Genomic DNA, 27,017 nt, shown 5'->3' on the forward strand with positions numbered 1-27,017 from the left:
CATACATGCAAACTTTTGGGATTGTTGGTGGATGGTTTTTGATATCCCTCCACATAGCAATTTAGAGGTGCCATTTTATTTCTTTAGAAAATTGTATGCATAATTTTTCTTGAAACTCAAAGTGAACTATTGGAGCATAAAGCCCAACATGGGTGTAGGACTAGGAGCTCCTCAGGATAGACCCTCTTCCTAGTGGAAGAAAGCTGGCACTCTTGTCCCCCTTACTAATGTCTCCCCTCTGCTTGAGTGTAGCATCCTAATATTATCGCAGAGGCTAGCCCTCAGACCATTAGAGCCATTCATAGACTGAGTAGCCTATTGATATCTCAGGTTAGGTCAGTCCTACCTCCTCATGTTAATGATTATAGCGCCAGTTCATCATCGGATAGCTCATCACACATTTATGAGCCTCACACTTGGATTACATGCAAAAATATTTTCTTGGGTCCCATAGGTGATCTTCTTGAGTATCATTTTGTATTAGACGAGGATACAATGAACACACGTGCAGAGGATATAGACCTTAATACGAGAGAGGAGGGGAATGTAGAGGCATGGGCTCCTTCTATGTCGGTACGTGTATACATTTTTTTGTTATGAAATATGTGATTTAAAGTTAATTTTTATAATAGAGTAATTTTAATTTTTAAGCCATACTGACTTATACATGTATGTGATTTTCATTCATGTTTAGTTGATGACCAAGGAGGAGCTGAGACAGGTTGATAATGCCATGCTCTTGGCCATTTCATTTAGTCTTCAGACATCTATGGTACATTATGTTGTGTTCTCATTGTTTTTTCTATTTGATATTGTAGTATATATGGTTTATAATCTTTCTTTTATCTTGTAGGTACCACCTGTCCTTGGGGGACAAAGTGTAGGGGATGAGCCAACACCTATTGACAAAGGAAAGGTAATTAGGTGCTTTCTATTTGATTAAATATTGATACATTCTTGTAAAATTTTTGTGGTAATAAAATTTAATTATATTTTTTATTGTATATAGGGTGTGGCTACTAGCGATGAGCCCATACAGATTTTGCGTCGTAGATGCTCAAGCATTTCCTTTTCTATCATTTATTTTTTATTTTCTTTATTTTCATAAATAAATTCAAAACTGATTTCTATGATATTAACAACTACTATTTTGTATCTCATAGGAAACTCCTAGTGCACACGAGGTTCAATGGGAAAGTTTTGTATCTTTGATGATGTAGCCACTATATCTTGAGGAGGAGCCTACACTACTAAGTTGGAGTTTGAATTCTTGATTAAATATCTTATAAATTTAGCATGCTATGAATTATAATTTTATAGTTTAATTTTTAGATTCATCTAACAAACATATTTGAACATATACAACCCATAATCAATCGAGGGCATAGGAGAGGAGTCTTGAGTGGCGCAAGAGGTTGACGAGAGAGCTATTTATTATGAAATTTTAATAGTATAAATCTTTATTAAAAAAATATAATTATGCATTTGACTAATTCAATGTCAGATACAAGGAATCATATAAATTTAGTAGTCTAACTTTGGGTTTTTCTTTTTTGTTTATGTAGGAGGCATCTGATCCACCTAGTGCAGTGAAGAGGCTGGATTTTAACCATCCACTAACACACTAGGATAGTATAGTTGTCATAGGATCCATCATGAGACATTTTGAGATGGCATATGCCACATTGTTTACAAAAACATTGATATTATACACATTCTGATGACATGATCAGCTACATTTTGTATATGGATCTATGTATTTTGATATATATTTGTGTACTTTGTCTATAGATACATGATCTTTGATATATATTTGTGTAATTTGTCTATGGATACTTGTATTTTGATATATATATTTTTCATTTATGTGCACAATGATATACATATTATTTTAGTATCTAGTATTGTGTAATTTATCATGGATCATGTGTATTGTTCATGTTTATGGAATATCATTAATTTTGATCATGTTTTTTATATTTTATTCAAATACAATAATTTATGAATAACATTTTAACAACCTTTATTATCAAATTTGGATGCAATGTTTAATTTGAAGTGTTATCATGACATAAACACATTTGTTAACCTCATACACAAGGTTCACATAACCCATAATGATCCACTTAACAAAACTAGCTTCATTAATGCATATTATCATTTCACACTTTATATAGGTGTTTCCAACCTTTTATGGTCATGCTCAAACCCCTAACTAACTCTTTGCACTCATTTTCTCTTTACAAGAAAAAATATGCAATTTTGCAATTTTGAACAATTTTTGCTATAACTTTAAATTCTTAATTAGACAAGTTCACCAAACTTGGTAAGGGGTTATCGATAGCTCTCATGAGCTATGAGTTATGACCCTCAAAAGATTGACCTCAAAACACACTTAGAGCACCTTGGAGACTCCTTGGTACGGGGTGGCTGCAAATGATGGATGGTCTCTATGATCAAAACAAGGGTGTTACTAAGGTTCACCCACCCATTTGGAGCTAATGGCACTAATGATTTGATGCCAAGATTAGTGATTTCAAAGTTATGCTATGGTGCACCTATGAACTGAGGCACACAACAAGTTTTGGCATCGAGCAAGATCACTATGCTAAATCCAAAGAGAATGATATCTCTTGAAAATGAGATAAGTTATTTTAGGCCTTGGCATCATCATCCTATAGAATTTTAAGTTTCATCAATAATCCTCATGAGCTCTGAGTTACGACCCTCAGAATATCGACCTCAAAATGCACTTAGAGCACTTTGGAGACTCCTCGGTATGGGGTGGCCACAGATGATGGATGATCTCCATGACTAGAACAAGAGTGTCACTAGGGTTCACCTGCCCATCCAGAGCTAATGCCACTGACGATTCAATGCCAAGATCAGCGATTTCAAAGTTACACTGTAGTACACCTATGAACCGAGGCACACTACAAGTTTTGGCATAAAGTGAGATCACTGTGCCAAATCCAAATAGAATGCGATCTCTCAAAAATGAGATATATTATTTTAGGCCTTTGTATCACTGTCCTATAAAATTTGATGTTTCATTGATAGCCCTCACGAGCTCCAAGTTACAACCCTCGGAAGATCAACCTCAAAATGCACGTAGAGCACCTTGGAGACTACTTGGTACAAGGTGCCTATGGAAAATGGATGGTCTCCATGGCTAGAACAAGGGTGCCACTAGGGTTCACCGCCCATCCAAAGCTAATGGCATTAACAATTCAATGCCAAGATTAGCAGTTTCAAAGTTACACTGTGGTGTACCTATGAATTGAGGTACACTATGAGTTTTGGCATCGAGAAAGATTGTTGTGCCAAATCCAAATGGAATGTGATATCCCAAAAATGAGATAGGTTATTTTAAGCTTTTGCATCATCGTCCTGTAGAATTTGATGTTTCATCAATAGCCCTCACGAGCTTTCAATTACGACCCTCGAAAGATCGACCTCAAAATGCACTTATAGCACCTTGGAGACTACTTGGTATGGGGTGGTCATGGATGATGGAGGGTCTTTGTGGCTAGAGAAAGGGTGTTAATAAATTACATTCTTAGATATGAAGCATCATTTTGAATTTACAAATTGGGTTCTAATAGGCTTTGATGTACCCCCCCCACCCCCACCCCCCCTACTCTTCATGATGTACCTACATTCCAATATCATAAAAAATATTAGTAAATTATTATATTAAACAAGATAATCATCAGTTCATTGAATCATTATGAAGAAAATAACATAAGAAGTAAATATACCTAGTCGAGTGTTCCAGTAGGGTCCTCTCTTTATTTTAGGGTCTCCAACAAAGCTTCATGATCAACATTAGTAATAGTAAAAAGTTCTTTTACTTTTTGTCTTCCTTGATGCTTCAACAACTTTACATTTTTTTCTATAATAAGATGCAAATATATGAGAATTATTTTGTGCTTTTGATAGTCTTCAAATGCAACAATTTCATTCCTTTTAAGCATGTATGTTTGCAGCCATGTTCCAGAGACAACCACTAAACTAGTAGGATATGTGAATCCATCATCATTTATGATTGATTGTGGAAGATTTTTTTTACCTCTTACACAAAATGCTAACCAATAATTAGATTTCTCATCATTCCCTTATGGTGCAACCAATGCAAAGACATGTCCTGACTGAAGAAGGTCTGATAGATGGTTATGCTCAAGTGAACTTTCCATGTCATCATTTTTGATAGAGGGTATGATAGACAATGGAGTAAGATAATGTGAAGCCCATGTGTCCACCCACTCAATTGACTCATAGTGGTTCCAATCACACTAAAAACAACTAGGACAAAAGCAAGCTAGTTGTCATGTCCAAATGGTCCATGTACTAGAAATAGAGCTCTGAAATGAATGCATTTTTTATGAGTCTCTCATTGTAGCACAATCTAATCTATCACCTATGGATCCTTCCTCAACCAACCAAAAGAACCTACATACCACTAAATAAAGAGTCCCCCCCTATGATAATGCTAAATTACACCAATCAATAATACTACGAGCATCAAGAAGCTCTGTTGTTGAAATTTTCAATTGCTCCTTAACTAGAGCTCTCTTCACAAATGCCCCTGCTCCATCATGTTCCCCTTTCCCATGGTTGGACTCAAAAAAATTCCAAATATAAGGCACCCCCCTCTCTACATGCATCCTACACAACCAATAAAATATGTGACCATTCTTGAATTGACCTATATAGTTATCTAACCAAATAATATGTATATCCATAGCAATTGCATGCTCTTGTAAGAAATCAAAATAATTCTCAAAACAATGTTGCACAAACTCGTGAGAGTGAGATCTATCATCACTCATAAAAATGATACTTTAATAATTTTCTGATTATCTTCCACACTATCAGGGGCATGTTTATATGTTATGTGGACAAAAATAGCAATCTAAATGGAGTTGTACTACTAAGATTGTGTCTCATTTTGAGGTTGCATTGTGTAGTTCTCAGAAAAATCAACAACTGATATAATAGTGCCAATGGGAAAAGTCTCCTTACACATTCTGAATTGTTGATCCAACCACTAAGACCTATGACTATGTCTTGCATACTTGTAGAATTTTTTTTTTCTTGAAATCTGAAATAAAACTAGCCACATTGATTTCTTTTGCAACCAATTCACATCTAGAGCCCACACCCCCACTCTTCAATGTGTATTTCACCATTTCATATACCTTTTATTTTACTATTGTCTTTCCAAGATCTTGTTCACACCCCTCATGGAAACGTGTGTCAAACTTGGATAAGCCACCATCTTCTGAACACTTCTCTTTTAAGCAAGTATTTCTATAAAAGAAACAACCGTCAACTCTAAAACATAAAAATTGATCTAGCAAGTCTCTTGATGATTTTGGAAGCCCACTAGTGCCACAATTCTACAACATTACTTTACTATGCAAAGTAGAATGGATGGAGCGTAATAGTTCATGGTGCATAGAAAACTTGATATGATATTTGCAACAACATGTATTTCAAATTTTAAGTGGCACACAATAAAATGGCTTCAAAGATTCAAAAGCCCTTTGTGATATATGAAGATTTGGATGACTCTCTATAAATTGTTTGAACAACATTGTTTGACTTACCTCCAAATAGTGTTTATGATGTGGTGTGTGGTCTCTAATGCCAATTCTCAACTTTAACACATCTTTAGCATTGGGTGATACTTGTGAGCTAGAGTGTCAAAATTGTGTAATTTCTTCCTTCACATCATTAGATAGCTTCTTATAAAAGCATGGAAGTCTCCCACCAAAAGCCCATGTTTCATTTTGAAGAGGATCATCAATTCTCTCTTGTCTACTAAGTGCTCTTCTCAAATCAGTATGATTTAGGTTCAATTCAATACAATTTTTTCTCATATATCTATCCTTTCTCAAATGATGACTTACCAAAGAGGTTGTAATAACCCTTCAAGTAGCTCTCTTATCCTTCTCCTTGTTATTTTTTCCAATGCTATTGAGAGCACTAAAAATATTCTTCACAATAATGGCATTTGTTTTCAATTTTTAATTGACACGAATCTTCAATTTGGAAAGCATAGGTCTCATCTTTTGCATTTTTAATAAGTGCATAAAAATTTGGCATTGCTCCACCACTATCTTGTTGCCAAAAAATATCTTATATAGTCTTGAAGCCCATAACTAAATGGTTCTTTTTTTATTTTTTTCCTTCCAAATTTGTAATAACCATTTCATCAATTTCAATTATCCATTTTTGCATTCTAGAACTTTCATGTTGATTATAATTAGGAGATGTAAGGTTCCTATGCATTAGGTTCCTGTGCATTGTCATGTTTAGCATGGTCAATCATGCAATTTACACTATGACCTAGTAGCATTTCATCCTCCAAATTTTCATTCTCCAAATTTTCAATCCTAGCATTATCGTTTTCAATTGGTACATTTTCATTCTCCAACTACACATATTCATTATCTAACTCTATGATTTCACCTTCAACTAATTCATCATCAACTTGACTCAAATTTAACATACCTTGTCTTTTCCTTCAATGATTTACTTTGTCCCTTTCCCTATATGCTGCAATGTCTTCATTGGATACCTTCCTTTTGCATTTAGCCTTTCAACAACTACTGCTCCCCATTCAGATGACAATATCGGGCACCTAGGGATATATTATCAAACTTTTTTTGATGGTTTGCACCCCAAAACATGACTTTTCCCAAAACCCATGAAAATGGCCCACAAAAAGCAATGTTTTTGGGTCTACAGTCACAAGGAATATTTTGGAAAAATCATGCCAACAAAATTGGGTATCTGATCGATTATAATGTATATTATGAGTTATAAGTATATTATATTATATTATTACTAAATTATTTTTTATGTATAATGAGTTATGAGTTATGTATTAGATTATAATGTATTATTATATCATATTACTATTAAATATAATAATATATGTTATTATTATTATAATCTATAAATAATATATATATGAAATTATTATATATTATTATTATTATTAAATATAATAAAGTAATATATGTTATTATTATTATTATGACCTATTTTAACTATTAATATATAATAATATATTATGTTATTAATATTATTATAATCTATAAATATAATATATATATATATATGAAATCTTTTATATTAAATTATTATTATTTTTACTATATTATTATTAAATATGACAACATATAATACTAGTGTTGTTGATGTTATTATTATTATTATTATTATGACCTATGATCCATTTCATTGGTTCTAAAATGCATCGAGAGAGGTCATAGGTTAACCTATGACCCCTCTCAACTCATTTCATGATAACATTTGTCCCTAGGGGTCCTAGGGCCTCTAAGGATGGATTTGGTTGGTTCCAATGCATCGAGAGTGGTCATTGGTTAACCTATGACCGATTTCAATGCAATTCATGACAACCTATGTCCCTAGGGGACCTAGGACCCCTAAGGATGCATGTGGCTAGTTCCAATGCATCGAGAGGGGTCATAAGTTAACCTATGATCCCTCTCGACACATTTCATGACAACCTATGTCCCTAGGGGTCCTAGGGCCCCTAAGGATGTATTTGGTTGGTTCCAATGCATCGAGGGGTCATAGGCTATCAATGCATTTTAAGACAATCTATATCTCTAGGGGCCCTAAGACCCCTAGGGATGCATGTGGTTGGTTCTAATGTGTTGAGAGGGGTCATAGGTTAACTTATGACCCCTCTCGATACATTTCATGATAACGTATGTCCCTAGGGGCCCTTGGACCCCTAGGGACGCATGTGGTTGGTTCTAATGCTTCGAGAGGCATCATAGATTAACCTATGGCCTATCTTGACACATTTCATGGCAACCTATGTCCCTAGGTGCCCTTGGACTCCTAGGGGTGCATGTGGTTGGTTCTAATATGTTGAAAGAGGTCATAGCTTAATCTATGACCCATTTCGATGCATACCTATGAACCCTCTCAATGCATTTCATGACACCTTATGTCCCTAGGGGTCCTAGGGCCCCTAAGGACATATTTGGTTGGTTCCAATGCATCAAGAGTGGTCATAGGTTAACCTATAACCCCTCTCAATGCATTTTATGACAACCTATTTCCCTATGGGCCCTAGGACCCCTAGGGATGCATGAGGTTGGTTCCAATTCATCAAGAGTGGTCATAGGTTAACCTATGACCCCTCTTAAGGCATTTCATGGAACATATTTTCCTAGGGACCCTAGGACATCTAGGGATGCATGTGATTGGTTCTAATTCATCGAGAGGCATCATACGTTAACCTATGACCCCTCTCAATGCATTTCATGATAAAGTATGTCCCTAGGGGCCCTAAGATCTCTAGAGATGCATTTGGCTCATTCCAATGCATCGAGAAGGGTTATAGGATAACTTATGACCCCTCTCGATGTATTTCATGACAACCTATGTCCCTAGAGGACCTAGGACCCCTAGGGATGCATGTGGTTGGTTCTAATGTGTTGAGAGGCCACATAGGTTAACCTATGAACCCTCTCAATGCATTTCATAATAATGTATGTCCCTAGGGGCCCTTGGACCCCTAGAGACACATGTGGTTGGTTCTTATGCTTCAAGAGGCATCATAGGTTAAGCTATGACCCCTCTCAATCCATTTCATAACAACCTATGTCCCTAGGGGCCCTAGGACCCCTAGAGATGCATGTGATTGGTTCTAATGCATTGAGAGGTATCATAGGTTAACCTATGACCCCTCTCGACACATTTCATGACAACCTATGTCCCTAGGGGTCCTAGGGTCCCTAAAGACATATTTGGATGGTTTCAATGCATCAAGAGTGGTCATAGGTTAACCTATGACCCCTCTTGATGCATTTCATGACAACCTATGTCCCTAGGGGCCCTAGGGACACATGTGGTTGGTTGCAATGCATCAAGAGGGGTCATAGCTTAACCTATGACCTCCCTCGAGGAATTTCATGACAACATATGTCTTTAGGGGCCCTAGGACCCCTAAAGTTGGTTCTAATGCATTGAGAGGTGTCATAGGTAAAATTGTGACCCCTCTTGATGCAATTAATGATAACATATGTCGCTAGGGGCCCTAGGAACCCTAGGGATGCATGTTGTTGGTTTTAATTCTTCGAGAGGTGTAATAGGTTAACCTATGACTGCTCTCGACACATTTCATGACAACTTATGTCCCTAGGGGCCCTAGGATGCCTAGGGATGCATGTGGTTGGTTCTAATGCATGAAGACACATCATAAGTTAACCTATGATCCCTCTCAATGCATTTCATGACAACCGATGTCCCTAGGGGTCCTAGGGCCCATAGTGATATATTTGGTTGGTTCCATTGCATCGAACCTATGACCCCTCTCAATGCATTTCATGACAACCTATGTCACCAGGGGCCCTAGGACCCCTAGAGACACATGTCGTTGGCTCCAATGTATCCCCTCTTTATGAATTTCATGACAACCTATGTCCCTAGGGGTCCCAGGTCCCCTATAGATGTATGTGGTTGGTTCCAATGTGTCAAGAGGGGTCATAGGTTAACCTATGACCCCTATTGATGCATTTCATGACAACCTATGTCACTAGGGGCCCTAAGACCCCTAGGGACATATGTAGTTGGTTCATATTCATTGATAGGGGTAACCCCTCTCAATGCATTTCATGATAACATATGTCCCTAGGTTCCTTAACACCCCTAGCGATGCATGTGGTTGTTTCTAACACTTTGAGAGATGTCATAGGTTAACCTATGACCCCTCTTGTCCTTAGGAGTCATGGGACCACTAAGGATTAATGTGGTTGGTTGTAATGCATCAAGAGGGGTCATAGGTTAACCTATGACCCTTCTTGATGCACTTTATGACAACCTATCTCCCTAGGGGTCCTAAGGCCCCTAAGGAAATATTTTGGTTGGTTCCAATGCATCAAGAGTGGTCATAGGTTAACCTATGACCCCTCTTAATGCATTTCATGACAACTTATGTACCTAGGGGGCATAGAACCCCTAGGGATGCATGTGGTTGGTTTGAATACCTCAAGAGGGGTCATAGGTTAAACTAAGACCCCTCTCAATGCATTTCATGACAACCTATGTCCCTAAAGGCGCTAAGACTCCTAGGAACACATTTGGTTGGTTCCAATGCATTGAGAGTGTTCATAGGTTAACCTATGACCCCTCTTGAGGAATTTCATGACAACATATGTCCCTAGGGGCCCTAGGACCCTTAGGGACACATATGGTTAGTTCCAATGCATCGAGAGGCATCATAGGTTAACCTATGACCCCTCTCAACATATTTTATGATAATGCATGTCCTTAGAGGCCCTAGGACCCCTAGGGATGCATGTGGTTTGTTCCAATGTGTCGAGTGGGGTCATAGGTTAACCTATGACCCCTCTTGACACATTTCATGACAACCTATGTCCCTAGGGATCCTAGGGCCCCTAAGGATGTGTGTGGTTGGTTCTAATGCATTGAGAGGGGCCATAGGTTAACCTATGACCCCTCTCAATGTATTGCATGACAATGTATATCCCTAGGGTTCTTAGGGCCCCTAAGGATGCATTTGGTTAGTTCCAATGTATCAAGAGTGGTCATAGGTTAACGTATGACCCCTATCAACACATTTCATGATAGCCTATGTTCCTAAGGGCCCTAAGACCACTAGGGGTGCATGTGGTTGGTTCCAATGCATCGAGAGGGGTCACAAGTTAACCTATGACCCTTTCTCAAAGAATTTTATGACAATGTATGTCCCTAGGGGCCCTAAGACCCTTAGGCACACATGTGGTTGGCTCTAATGTGTCAATAGGAATCATAGGTTAGCGTATGACCCCTCTTAATGCATTTCATGACAACCTATGTCTAGTTGGTTCTAATGTGTCGAGAGGCATCATAGGTTGACCTATGACCCCTCTTGACACATTTTATGAGAACCTATATCCCTAGTGGCCCTAGGACCCCTAGGGACGCATGTGATTTGTTCCAATGCATCAAGAGGGGTCATAGGTTAAACTATGACCCCTCTCGATGCATTTCATGAAAACCTATGTCCCTAGGGGTCCTAGCGCCCCTAAAGATGTATTTGGTTGGTTCCAATGCATCTCGAGGGGTCATAGGTTAACCTTTGACCCCTCTCGATGCATTTCATGACATTGTATGTCCCTAGGAGCCTTAGGACCCCTATGGACCCATTGGGAATGCGTCGAAAGGGGTCATAGGTTAAGCTATGACACCTTTCAATTCATTTTATGACAATATTATATTTAATAATAATATAATATTGTATGTTTGAATATAATAATAATATATTATTAGATTATATAACAATAATAATCATATATGTTAATAAATTATAGATTTTATAATAATAATAACCATATATATTATTATAAATAATAATAGTCTTATAATATTACTATATATAATAATTATTATTATTATATATAATAATAATAGTTAATAATAATAATATCAATGTCCACACTTCCCCCAAATAAATTTCCCTCTCTAATTTCTCTCCAAATTTGTAATTGGAAATTTTTTTCTTCTCAAATTTCCCTCCCTCCAAAATTGCAATTGAAAAATCACGTACCTGATCGAATACCCAATTTTAAATCGGGTATCAGATTTCAAATCAAATACCTAATTTGGTTTTGGGTATCTGATTAGGCTTAGTATTTAGCAAGCCTATTTGGTCAACCCAAAAATTGTGTTTGAGAAGGGTTTCACTGACACTCGGACTCTATGTAGCCAGTTGACAATGTTATTTTCATCAAAATCAAATGAAATGAAAAAGAATTTTTTATAAAACTCTTGAGATTCCATCGATATAATTTCTATCAAATTCTGAGTTTGATAAGTATTTATTAGTTAATTTTCAAGAAAAATGATTGTAAAGTGTTGATTGACATACTAATTGAAAAATAGCTATAACTTTCAAATGGTATAACATTTTTTAAATCCAAAAGTTGTGTCATATTCTATGCTTCACCTAGTATAAGAAAAAGAAAAATTTAATTTGGTAAAGTTTTCTATTAGTTAAAGTGATCAGACACGGGAGGTTTTTTTCCCAAAATTGTTTTAGTAGAAAATTCATGTTTAATTATTTATTTGGAATAAAAATAACCAAAAATATGCATCACATCCAGGCATGAGTCTACTTTTTATATCTATAATTATATTTAAAAATATTATCATTTGATTTTGGTTAAGGTGGTTAAACATACGCCTACCTTTTATTTTCGCCCTAAATTTTTTTTAGTATTATATTAAAATCCAAACTTTTGACTAGTAATTTTTTTTTTTCTTCAAATAAGGCCTAGTATTTTAGAAACTACATTCAATTTCGTACAAATTATTTTCTTACAACTTTTTGATATAAAGTCTAGAACCACTTTAAAATTATGTGTCAAGTTGACATAACCATGATTTGTTGATTTTTCATTGCCACTTAAGGCCATAGTTTGGTTGACCATGATCCTGCACATACCTATACATACATAGACACACACATATGTGTGTGTACGTATGTATATGCACACACACATATATACATATGCATATGTACACACACACACACATGCGTACATACATCTACAAAGATCACAAGGGCATGACAATGAAACACATAGATCAAAAGGGTACAACAATGAAATTAGTGATCATAAGGGCACACAACAAAATCTTAGATCTCCACTAATCTCCACCAACATTTAGAGCTCTCCACCCTCTTTCACGTGTAGCTCTCCACCCTCTTTCATGCACAACTCTCCACAATCAATCAAAATAAATGGAGAATGATTTATTTTATTTTATTTATAATCCATAATCCACAATCCACAAGATCTCTTTGTATACATACATGCATACATACAAGAACACACACATGTGTGTACATATGTATATACACACACACATAAATACATATACATATGCATATATGTGTATATACATACATACATACATAAATATATACATACATATGGGTATGTGCAGGATCATGGTGTGCCAAAAAGTGGCAATGTGAAAAAAATAGAGTTTGAACACATCTAAAAGCGCTTCAAAATCCGTTGTGACTTTTTTTCACCTATCTAGGTACCAAACTTGGAAAGTAAGGCCCAAGCCTTATTGGATATCCGATATGAGATCAGATATCGGATCTCATATCAGATATCCGATATGAGATCTGATATTCGATATCAGCAACATAAAAATTGGAGGGAAAATGCACAAAAATTAGAGGGAAAATCAAATTTGTAAGTGATATAACTAATTTGAGTTATGAAATATGTAAAGATATAATAAATAACCTATAAATATATAATATAATAACATAACTATTATATATAAAATAATATATAATCTATATATTATATAATAATATAATATTATATTATATATATATAACATAATGTAAAGATATAATATATAATCTATTAATATATAATAATATATTATGTTATTATTATTATTATTATCTATAAATATAATATATATCATTATAATATATTATTATTATTATTAGTATCATATGTAAATTATAATATATAATATATTATGTTATTATTATTATAATCTATAAATTATATATATATATATATATATATATATATATATGATTGTTATACTATATTATTATTATTTTTACTATATTATTTCTAGTGGAGTCATTTATATGGGTCAAAAGGGCTCACAAGATGACCTATGACCCCTTTCGACACATTCCATGACAACATATGTCCCTAAGGGATCTTAGGACCCTTAGGGACATATTAGAATACTTTATATGGGTCAAAAGTGGTCACAGGATGACCTATGAACCCTTTCGACATATTACAAGATGAACTTTGTCCCTAGGGGTCCTAAGACATTTAGAGACAAATTAGAATCATTCATATGGGTCGAAGGGGGTCATAGGGTGACCAATGACCACCATCGACACATTCCATGATGACATATGTCCTTAGGGGTCCTAAGACCCTTAGAGACATATTAGAATCATTCATATGGGTCGAAGGGGATCATAGGGTGACATATGGTCGACCCCCTTCGACACATTCCACTATGACATATGTCCCTAAGGGTCCTAATACCCCTAGGGACATATTAGAATCTTTCATATGGTTTGAAGGGGGTCATAGGGTGAACTATGACCCCCTTTAACACATTATATGACGACATATGTCCCTAAGGGTCCTAGGACACTTAGGGACATATTAGAATGCTTCATATGGGTCAAAGGGGGTCATAGGTTGACCTATGACCCCCTTTAACCCATTAAATGATGACATATGTCTTTAGGGGACCTAGGACTCTTAGGGACATATTAGAATCATTCTTATCGGTCAAAGGGGCTCATAGGGTGACCTATGACCCCCTTTGACCCATTAGATGATGACATATGTCCCTAGGGATCTTAGGACCCCTAGGGACATATTAGAATTATTTTTATGGGTCAAAGGGGGTCATAGGTTGACTTATGACCCTCTTCGACACATTACATGATGACATATGTCCCTAGGGGTCCTAAGACACTTAGAGACATATTAGAATGCTTCATATGGATCAAACGGTGTCATAAGTTGACCTATGACCCCCTTCGACCCATTAAATGATGACATATATAGCTAGGGGTCCTAGGACCCCTAGGGACATATTACAATCGTTCTTATGGGTCAAAGGGGGTCATATGTTCACTTATAACTCCCTCTGACCCATTACATGACAATATATGTCCCTAGGGGTCCTAAGATCCCTAGGAACATATTAGAATCATTCATATGGGTTAAAGGGGTCGTAGATTGACCTATGACCCTATTCGACCCATTACATGATGACATATGTCTCCAGGGATCCTAAGATCCCTCGGGACATATTAGAATCGTTCATATGGGTCAAAGGGGGTCATAGGTTTACCAATGACCTCTTTTGACCCATTAAATGATGACATATGTCCCTACCAATCTTAGGACCCCTAGGGACATATTAGAATTGTTCTTATGGATCAATCAGGGTCATAGGTTGACCTATGACCCCCTTGAACCCATTAAATGATGACATTTGTCCCTAGGGGTGCTAGGACCCCTAAGGACATCTTAGAATCATTCTTATGGGTCAAAGGGGGTCATAGGTTGACCTATAACCCCCTTCAACCCATTACATGACAAAATATGTCCCTAGGGGTCTTAGGACCCCTAGGGACCCTACGACCCCCTTTGACCTATTACTTGACGAGATATGTCCATAGGGGTCCTAGCACCCTTAGGGACATATTAGAATGCTTCATATGGGTCAAAGAGGGTCATAGCTTGACATATGACCCCCTTCAACCCATCAAATGATGACACATCTTCCTAGGGGTCCTAGGACCCCTAGGGACATATTAAAATATTTTTATGACTCAAAGGAGGTCACAGGTTAACCTCTGACCCACTTCGACATAATACATGATGATATATGTCCCTAGGGGTCCTAGGACCCCTAGGAACATATTAGATTTGTTCATATGAGTCAAAGGGGGTCAGAGGTTGACCTATGACCCCCTTCGACCCATTAAATGATGACATATGTCCCTAGGGGTCCTAGGAGCCCTAGATACATATTAGAATCATTCTTATGGGTCAAAGGGGGTCATAGGTTGACTTATGACCCCCTTTGACCAATTACATGATGACATATTTCCCTAGGAATGTCTTAAAATTGTTCATGACCCATTACATGATGACATATGTCCTTATGGGTCCTAGGACCCCTAGGGACATATTAGAATCTTTCATATGGGTCTAAGTGGGTCATAGGTTGATCTATGATTCCCTTAGATGCATTATATGACGACATATGTCCTAGGGGTCCTAGGACCCATAGGGACATTAAAATCATTTATCTGGATCAAAGGGGGTCATAGGTTGACCTATGACCCGCTTCGACCTATTAAATGATGACATATGTTCTTAGGGGTCTTAGGAACCCTTGGAACATATTAGAATCATTCGTATGGGTCAAAAGGAGTCATAGGTTGACCTATGACCACCTTCGACACATTACATGATGACATATGTCCCTAGGGGTCCTAGGACCCTTAAGGACATATTAGAATGCTTCATATGAGTCAAACGGGGTCATGTGATGACCTATGACCCCCTTTTACCCATTAAATGACAAGACATATTAGAATTGTTCTCATGGGTCAAAGGGGGTCATAGGGTGAACTATGACCCCCTTTGAACCATTACATGACAACATATGTCCTTAGGGATCCTACGACCCCTATGGACATATTAGTATGCTTCATATGATCAAAAGGGGTCATAGGTTCACCTATGACCCCATTCGACCCATTAAATAATGACATATGTCCCTAGGTGTCCTAAGACACCTAGGGACATATTAGAATGCTTCATATGGGTCAAAGGGTGTCATAGGTTGACCTATGACTCCCTTCGACCCATTAAATGATGACATATATCCCTAGGGGTCCTAGGACCCCTAAGGACATATTAGAATCATATAGATGGGTCAAAGTGGGTCCTACGGGTCTTAGGGACTTATTGAAATCGTTCTTATGGGTCAAAGGGGGTCATAGCTTCGACCCATTACATGATGACATATGTCCCCATGGGTCTTAGGATCCCTAAAGACATATTAGAATCGTATATATGGGTCAAAGGGGGTCATAGCTTGACCTATGACCCCCTTGAACACATTATATGATGACATATGTCCCTAGGGGTCCTAGAACCCCTAGGGACATATTATAATAGTTCTTATGGGTCAAAGGGGCTAATAGGGTGACCTATGACCCCCTTCGACCCATTACATGATGACATATTTCTTAGGGATATATTAGAATCGTTCTTATGGGTGTAAGGGGGTCATAGGTTGACTTATGACCCACTTCGACACATTACATGATGACATATGTCCCTAGGAGTCCTAAGACCCTTAGGGACATATTAGAATGTTTCATATGGGTCAAAGGTTGTCACAGGTTGACCTATGACCCCCTTTAACCCATTAAATGATGACATATGTACCTAGCGGTCCTAGGACTCCTAGGGACATAATAGAATCATTCTTATGGGTCAAAGGGGGTCATAGGTTGTCCTATGACCCCCTTTGACCCTTTAAGTGATGACATATGTCCTTAGGGGTCCTAGGACCCCTAGAGACATATTAGAATCATTCTAATGGGTTCAAGGGGGTCATAGGTTGAACTATGACCCCTATGACCCCCTTCGACAGATCACATGATGAAATATGTCCCTAGGTGTCTAAGGACCCCAAGGGACATATTACAATTGTTCATATGGGTCAAATGGGGTCATAGTTTGACCTATGACCCTCTTCAACCCATTACATGATGACATATGTCCTTAGGGGTCTTAGGATCCCTAGGGACATATTAGAATCGTTCATATGGGTCAAAGTGGCCCATAGGTTGAATTATGACCCCTTTCGACCCATAAAAATGATTCTAATATCTACCTAGGGGTCCAAAGACCCCTAAGAACATATTTCATCATTTAATAGGTCGAAGGGGATCATAGGTACCCCTATGGGCCCCTTTGACCCATAAGAATGATTCTAATATGTCTCTAAGATTCTTAGGACCCCTTAGGGACATATGTCATCATGTAATGGGTCGAAGGGGGTCATAGGTCAACCTATGACCTCCTTAGACCCATAAGAACGATTCTTATATGTCCTTAGGGGTCTTAAAAATCTTAGGAACATATGTCATCATGTAATTGGTCGAAGAGGGTGATAAGTCAACTTATGACTGCCTTTGACTGACATGAACGATTCTAATATGTCCCTAGGGGTCCTAGGACCCCTAGCTATATATGCCATCATTTGAGGGGTCGAAGGAGGTCATAGGTCAACTTATGACACCCTTTGACCCATATGAAGCATTCTAATATGTCCCTAGGTGTCCTAGGACCCCTAGGGACATATGTCGTCATGTAATGTGTCAAAGAGGGTCATAAGTCAACCTATGACCTCCTTTGACTCATAAAAATGATTCTAAAATGTCCCTAGGGGTCCTAGGAGCCCTAGGGACATATGTCATCATCTAATTGGTCGAAGGGGGTCATAGGTGAACCTATGACCCCCTTTGACCCATAAGAACGATTCTAATATGTTCCTATGGGTCCTAGGACCCCTAGGAACATATGTCATCATTTAATGGGTTGAAGGAGATCATAGGTCAACCTATGACCCCCTTTGACCCATAAAAATGATTGCAATATGTCCCTAAGTGTTCTAAGACCCCTAGGTACATATGTCATCATTTAATGAGTTGAAAGGCGTCATAGGTAAACCTATGACACCTTTTGATCCATATGATGCATTCTTATATGTTCTTAGGGGTCCTAGGACCCCTAGGGACATATGTCATCATGTAATGTGTCAAAGTGGGTCAATTGTCAACCTATGACCCATTTTGACCCATAAGAACAATTTTAATATGTCCCTAAGGTTTCGAAGACCCCTAGGGACATATGTCATCATGTAATGTGTCGAAGCAGGTCATAGGTCAACCTCTGACCACTTTGACCCATAAGAATGATTCTAATATGTCCCTAAGGGTCCTAGGAGCTTTAGGGACATATGTCATTATGTAATAGGATGAAGGGGATCATAAGTCAACTATGACCCCCTTCGACTCATATGAATGATTCTAATATGTCCCTAGGGGTGCTAGGACCCCTAGGGACATATGTCATCATGTAATAGGTCGAATGGGGTCATAGGTCAACCTATGATGCTATTTGACCAATATAGATGATTCTAATATGTCCCTAAGGGTCCTAGGACCCCTAGGGACATATTAGAATCATCTATATTGGTCAAATAGCATCATAGGTCAACCTATGACCCCCTTTGACCTATAAGAATGATTCTAATATGTCTCTAGGGGTCCTAGGACCCCTTTGGACATATGTCATCATGTAATGTGTCGAAGGGGGTTATAGGTCAACTTATCACCCCCTTTGACCCATAAGAAGCATTCTAATATGTCCCTAAGGGGTCGTATGACTCTTAAGGACATATGTCATCATGTAATGGGTCAAAGGGGGTCATAGGTCAACCTGCGACCCCCTTAGACTTATAAGAACGATTCTAATATGTCCCTAGGGTTTTGAGGACCCTTAGGGACATATGTCATCATGTAATGGTTCAAAGTGGGTCATAGGTCAACCTATGACCACCTTTGACCCATAAGAATGATTTTAATATTACCTTAGGGGTCCCAGGACTCCTAGGGACAGATGTCATCATGTAATGCATTGAAAGACCTATGACCCCTTTTGTCCCATAAGAATGATTCTCATATGTCCCTAGGGGTCGTAGGACCCCTAGGGACAAATGTTGTTATTTAATGGGTCGAAGGGGATCATAGGTCAATCTATGACCCCCTTCGATCCATATGGATGATTCTAATATGCTTCTAGGGGTCCTAGGACCCATAGGGACATATGTCAACATGTAATTTGTCGAAGGAGGTCGTAGATGAACCTATGACACCCTTTGACCCATAAAAATGATTCTCATATGTCTTCAGAGTCCTAGGAACATATGTCATCATGTAATGGGTCAAAGGGGCTCATAGGTCAACCTATGACCCCCTTTGACCCATATGAACAATTCTAATATGTTCCTAGGGGTCCTAGGACCCCTAGGGACATATGTCATCATTTAATAGGTCAAAGGGGGTTATAGGTCAACCTATGACTTTGTTTGACTCAAATGAACAATTCTAATATGTCCCTAGGGGTCCTAGGACCCCTAGTGACATATGTCATCATTTAATGGGTCGAATGGGGTCATAGGTCAACCTATGACAACCTTTTACTCATATGAACAATTCTAATATTTCTCTAGGTGTCCTATGACCCATAGGGACATATGTCATCATGTAATATGTCAAAGGAGGTCATAGGTTGACCTATGATCTCATTTGACCCATAAGAATGATTCTAATATGTCTCTGGGAGTCCTAGGACCCGTAAGGACATATGTTGTCATGTAATGAGTTGAAGGGTGTCATAGGTCACGCTATGACCCCCTTTGACCCATAAGAATGATTTTAATATGTCCCTAGGGGTCCTAGGAGCCCTAGGGACATATGTCATTATGTAAAGGGTCAAAGGGGGTCATAGGTCAACCTATGACTTCCTTTGACCCATAAGAATGATTCTAATATGTCCCTAAGATTCCTAAGACCCTTTTGGATATATGTCATTATGTAATTTGTTGAAGGGGGTCATAAGTCAACCTATGACCCCCTTTGACCCATAAGAAGCATTTTAATATGTCCCTAGGGGTCTTAGGACCCCTAGAGACATATGTCATTATGTAATGGGTCAAAAGGGGTCATAGGTCCCCTAGGGACATATTAGAATTATTCATATGGATCAAAGAGGGTCATAGGTTGACATATGACCCCCTTTGACCCATATGAATAATTTTAATATGTCCCTAGGTGTCCTATGACCCATAGGAACATATGTCATCATGTAATGGGTCAAAGGGGGTCATAGGTTGACCTATGACCCCTTTTGATCCATACGAATGATTCTAATACGTCCCTAGCGATCTTAGGACCCCTAGGGACATATGTCATCATGTAATGAGTTAAAGGGTGTCATGGGTCACCCTATGACCACCTTTGACCCATAAGAATGATTCTAATATTTTCCTTAGGAACATATGTCATCATTCAATGCGTTGAAGGGGGTCATGGGTGAACCTATGATCCCCTTTGACCCATAAGAACAATTCTCATATGTCCCTAGGGTTCTTAGGGATATATATCATCATGTAATGGGTCAAAGAGTGTCATAGGTCAACTTATGACCTCCTTTGACCCATATGAACAATTCTAAAATGTCCCTAGCGGTCTTAGGACCCCTAGAAAAATATGTTATCATTTAATAGGTCGAAGGGGATCATAGGTCAATCTATGACCCCCTTCGATCCATATGAACAATTTTAATATGTCCCTAGGGGACCTAGGACCCCTAGGGACATATGCTATCATGTAATGTGTCGAAGGGGGTCATAGGTCAACCTATGACCCCCTTTGACCCTTAAGAATGATTTTCATATGTTCCTAGGGGTCCTCAGGACATATGTGGTCATATAATGGGTCAAAGGAGGTCATAGGTCAACCTATGACCCCCTTTGACCCATATGAACAATTCTAATATGTCCCTGGGCGTCCTAAGACCCCTAGGGACATATGTCATCATTAAATAGGTCGAAGGGGGTCATAGGTCAACCTATGACCCCCTTTGATCCATATAAACAATTCTAATATGTCCCTAGGGGTCCTAAGACCCCTAGGGACATATGTCATCATTTAATGGGTCAAAGGGGTTCATAGGTCAACCTGTGATCTCATTTGATCTGTATGAACAATTCTAATATGTCCCTATGGGTCTTAGGACCTTTAGGGACATATGTCATCGTTTGATGGGTCCAAGGGGGTCCTAGGTCACCCTATGACCCCGTTTGACCCATATGAATGATTCTAATATGTTCGTAGGGGTCCTAGGACCCCTAGGAACAAATGTCTTCATGTAATGGGTTGAAGGGTGTCATAGGTCAACCTATGACCCCCTTTGACCCATATGAATGATTCTAATATGTGCCTAGGGGTCCCAAGACCCCTAGGGACATATGTCATCATGTAATGTGTCGAAGGGGGTCATAGGTTCGACCCATAAGAATGATTCTAATATGTCCTTAGGGGTCCTAGGACCTCTAGGGACATATGTCATTATGTAATGGGTTGAATGGGATCACAAGTCAACCTATGAGCCCCTTCGACCTATATGAATGATTCTAATATGTCCTTAGGGGTGCTAGGACCCCTAGGGACATATGTCGTCATGTAATGGGTCAAAGGGGGTCATAGGTCAACCTATGACCCCCTTTGACCTATAAGAACGATTCTAATATGTCCCTATGGGTCCTAGACTCCTAGGGACATATGCCATTATTTAATGGGTTGAATGGGGTTATAGGTCAACCTATGACCCCCTTTGACCCATAAGAACAATTCTAATATGTCCTTAGAGATCCTAGGACCCCTAGGGACATATGTCATCATATAATGCGTCGAAGGAGGTCATAGGTTAACGTATGACCTCCTTCGACCCATAAGAATGATTCTAATATGTCGCTAGGGGTCCTAGGACCCTTAGGGACATATGTTGTTATGTAATGGGTCGAAGGGACCTATGACCCTCTTTGACTCATATATTAATAATATACATATATATTAATAACATACATATTAATATAATAATATTATATATATATATATATTACGTTATTATATTTAGTAATAATAATAATAATATAAATTATATTTATAGATTATAATGAGAATAACATAATATATTATTATATATTAATATATTATATGTTATATCTTTACATTACGTTATTTTATATATATAATATATTATAATACATATTTACATAGTAATGTAACAAAAATAATTTAAAATCATAAGCTATAAAATATTATGTTATAATATATATTGTGTTATTATATATATTAATAACATACTTATATATATATATATATATAAAGTTATTATATTTAATAAAAATATTACGTTATTATATATAAATTAATAACATACTTATATATTATATATATATATATATTACATTATTATATTTAGTAAAAATAATAATAATATAAATTATATTTATAGATTATAATGAGAATAACATAATATATTATTATATATTAATATATTATATGTTATATCTTTACATTACGTTATTTTATATATATATATATATATATATATATATATATATATATATATATTATAATACATATTTACATGGTAATATAACAAAAATAATTTATAAATCATAAGCTATAAGTCTTAAATCCAGTTTTACCTCCAAAATGGGTTGGGATTTCAAATTTCCCACCAAAATTCACCTAGCCATATTGGATATCCGATTTCAAATAGGATATCCAATTTTATATCCGATATCCGATTAGGCTTGGTATTTACCAAGCCTACCCGATCAACCCAAAAGACGTGTTACAAGAGGGTGTTAGTGATACTCAAACTTCGGGTAGTCGTCTGACAATGTTATTTTCATTGAAATTGAATGAAACATTTTTTTTTTTTAATATTGCTCTCGAGATTCCATCAATATAATTTCTGTCAAATTATGAGATCGATAAGTATTTATTAGTTAATTATCAATGAAGATTATTGTAAAGTGCTGATTGACATACTGATTGAAAAACAGCTATAATTTTCAAACGGTATAATATTTTTTAAATCTAAAAGTTGCGTGACATTCTATTCTTCGCCTAGTATAAGAAAAAAAAAATTTGGTAAAATTTTCTATTAGTTAAGGTGGTCAGACACGGGACTTTTTTTTCCGAAAAAGTTTTGGTAGAAAATTCATATTTAATTATTTATTTGGAATAAAAATACCAAAAAATATGCGTCACATCCAGGCATGAGTCTACTTTTCATATATTTAATTATATTAAAAATATATTATCATTTGATTTTGCTTAAGGTGGTCAGACATACACCTACTTTTTATTTTTGCCTTGAAATTTTTGTAGTACTGCATTAAAATTCAAACTTTTGACCAATCAATTATTTTTTTCTCTTGATCAGGCCTAGTAGTTTAGAAACTACATTCAATTTCCTACAGATTATTTTGTTACAAATTTTTGATATAAAGCCCATAACCACTTTAAAATTATGTGTCAAGTTGACATAACCCTGATTTTCTAATTTTTCACTGCCACTTAAGGCCATAGTTTGGTACACATTGATCCTGCACATACCCATATACACATGCATACATACATACATATACATACATATATACATACATACATCTGCATATGCAATTTCATCACCTTGAAAAACTATATTTGATCCTGCTAGCTGAAAATTGTTGATTGTTTGTTTTATTATACCTAATCTAATAATAGTTCTACATGAATTTCTAATCAACCTAGCTAATTAATAGTGAGACCAATTTAACTAGGTTATGGCTTATTTCTTTTTTAAAATATCTTCTATAATATGCTTTTGTAAAATTTCTTACAAACTCTGCCCTAGTCTACATTAATTTTGTGTAGGATCTTGACCAATCTTGAAAACTTAAATGCTGAAAAGAAATCTATCAAGGATCAAACACCTATGCTAGAGTTACAACATAATGTGAAGTTTATTTTAGATATGGTAGAGGCATATGTTAAGAAGTTTGATCAAAATTTAAGGCATGAGAGAGAGTTTGTGGCAATATACTAGAAGAAGAAAGAGTGAGTTTAGAAAGAGACTACATGATAGAAACAATAGCTAGACAACATAGAGAATATAATGGGAGCACTCAATAGAATCCAAGAAAGTGTTGTAGTGGATGTTATGACATTGGAATCACTTGCAAGTGTCTTTGAAAATTTATAATCCAAATATCAAGAGGACTACAAGTGTATTTTGTCATGTATTGCATCTACATTTTCTTTTCCCTTTCTTATAAGAGTGTTTCATGGTTGGGAACCACTTCAACATCCTTTGCATGGTTTAAAGGTAATATCATTATGGTAGAGGAGTTTGAAAGGGATTAAGCCTCATGATTATGGAATCTATATAGAGGAAGAACTTTTTTCTTCAAATCCTTACACTCAACTCTTCACTAAAGTTATTCTTCCAATAGTGAGAATAGGTGCTACAAATTCCTGAGAGCCAAGGGGTGCTAAACCTAGCCTATGTTTTTTGGAGACATGGAATGATTTAATATATACTTCAATAATTCATGACATTTTTGATCATATAGTGATGCCCAAATTAACAATGGCAATAGATACTTGGGATCCTTGCAGGGAGATTGTACCAATAAATGCATGGTTACATCCTTGGCTTCTTTTTTTGGGCTAGCATATGGAGCCTTTATATCCAACCATTCGGTATGTGTTGGGAAATGTGCTTTACGTCTTTAATGCAAGTGACACATCTGCATATGCAACTTTATCAACTTGGAAAACTATATTTGATCCTACTAGCTAGGAACAACTGATTATTCATTTTATCATACCTAATCTAATGAAGGTTCTACAGGAATTTGTAAGTAACCTAGCTAATCAATAACTAGACCAATTTAACTAGTTTATGGCTTGGACATGTGCTATTCCCATTTATCATATGGTTGCAATATTGGAGTAAGCATTTTTCCAAAGTGGTAGCAGGTTTTGTATCATTGGCTTTGTTCAAGTCTTAATTTTAATGAAGTAACATAGTGGTTTTTAGGGTGGAAAGGACTATTTCACCCCAAGATTATTACTAATGAGAGGATAAGAAGTCATTTAAATGCAGCCCTTGAAATGATGAATCAAGTTGTAGAGAGTATGATTGTGGAACAACCTAGGGCCAGAGAGAATGTAAAATATCTTAGGGTGATTGAGCAACCCCAATATAAGGCACTTTAGTAGAAATAAGAAGAAACAACATATGCTCAACAATAAGCCTCAACTTCTACAAGTAGTGGGGTTCACCTAAATAATTCCATGGGTGCACCTTAGTTGAGTTTAAAGGAAGTGATTTATGCACAAGTACATGACATCTAATTTTCCCCTAAAGTGGGATGTGTACGTGATGGTATTTAGGTTTATGGCTTTGGAACTATCAATATCTATCTAGATTATGTAAAAAACCAAGTCCTTGCAAAATTTGGAGACAGATGGTTGATTGCATCATTGGATCAACTAGTTGAGATGCATCGTAATTGAACTGGAGGAAATCATTGATAAACCAAACATATAATAAAGAGGAAACTTGAAAACTTGAATGCTAAAATGATGAAATGAAAGCTATCAAGGATCAAACACATAAGCCACAATTAAAACACAATTTGAAGTTGATTTTAGATATGGTAGAGGTAGATTTTGATCAAAATTGAAGGCATGAGAGAGATTCTATGGAAATATACCAAAAGGAGAAGGAGCATATTTATAAAGAGACTACATGATAGAAACAATAGCTAGACAACATAGAGGATATTATGGGAGCACTCAATAGAATCGAAGAAAGTGTTGTGGTAGGTACTATGACATTGGAATCACTTGCAAGTGTCTTTGAGAATTTACAATCCAAATATTGGGAGGACTACAAGTTGTGTAATTCATCATGTATTGCATCTATATTTTTGTTGCCATTTCTTATAAGAGTATTTCAAGGTTGGAAACCACTTCAACATCCTTTGTATTTTTTAGAGGTAATGCAATTGTGGGAGAGGCTTTTGCAAGTGAATGAGCCTTGTGATTATGGTATTTAAACAAAAGTAGAATTTTCTTCTTCAATTCCTTACACTTGAAACTCTTCACTAAAATTATTCTTCCAGCAGTGAGAATAGCTTTGTGAGGCCTCGCTATGACCCATCGTAGCATAGTTGAGACATTGTTATTTTGATACTCATGACTCAATATGTCGGGACACTATTTGATGCACTGAACATTATTATGCTATTTTATGATGTGTGATGCTTTACTTTCAGATATTTATTTTTGTCATTTAATGCTTTATGAACATGTATAATGATGAAGTAAATGAATGCAGAACTAACACTTTGATTATGCAATTTTAATAATTGAGAATGTGAGTAGAATGAGATAAACAACTGATTATTTGAAAGATGGATGTGTTAATTTATGAAATTTTTGTGATATGTATACACATACATGCATGTGATTTTCTAGAACTACTGATGTGTGCAATAAGTGTGCAGGATATTTTAGCTAGGAAATCTAATGGAAGATGAAACTAAACCTTTGGCCATTGGTGCTTAATTCGCATTTTTTTTAGTGTTGTTAAATGGTCTTAAAATTATCCTAGCTTTTGATAGTTCCCTATTAAGTCTTTAAGGCCTAAAAACATTAAATCTAAGTACCCTAGGGGTAAGGGTATGGGTTGGGAGTATTTTCCACTCCCCTAGCCTCTTTGGTT

General features: G+C 36.7%; 1 pseudogene; it reads left to right on the forward strand.

The window, feature by feature from the left end:
* Positions 1-495: 495 nt before the first annotated feature.
* On the forward strand, positions 496-25,822 carry LOC149566243 (septin and tuftelin-interacting protein 1 homolog 1-like; annotated as a pseudogene).
* The last annotated feature ends 1,195 nt before the right edge of the window (positions 25,823-27,017 follow it).

This window comes from Cupressus sempervirens, chromosome 3 (genome assembly GCF_028749045.1).
Source record: "Cupressus sempervirens isolate cs-2001-9-10 chromosome 3, ASM2874904v1, whole genome shotgun sequence".
NCBI classification, from domain to species: domain Eukaryota; kingdom Viridiplantae; phylum Streptophyta; class Pinopsida; order Cupressales; family Cupressaceae; genus Cupressus; species Cupressus sempervirens.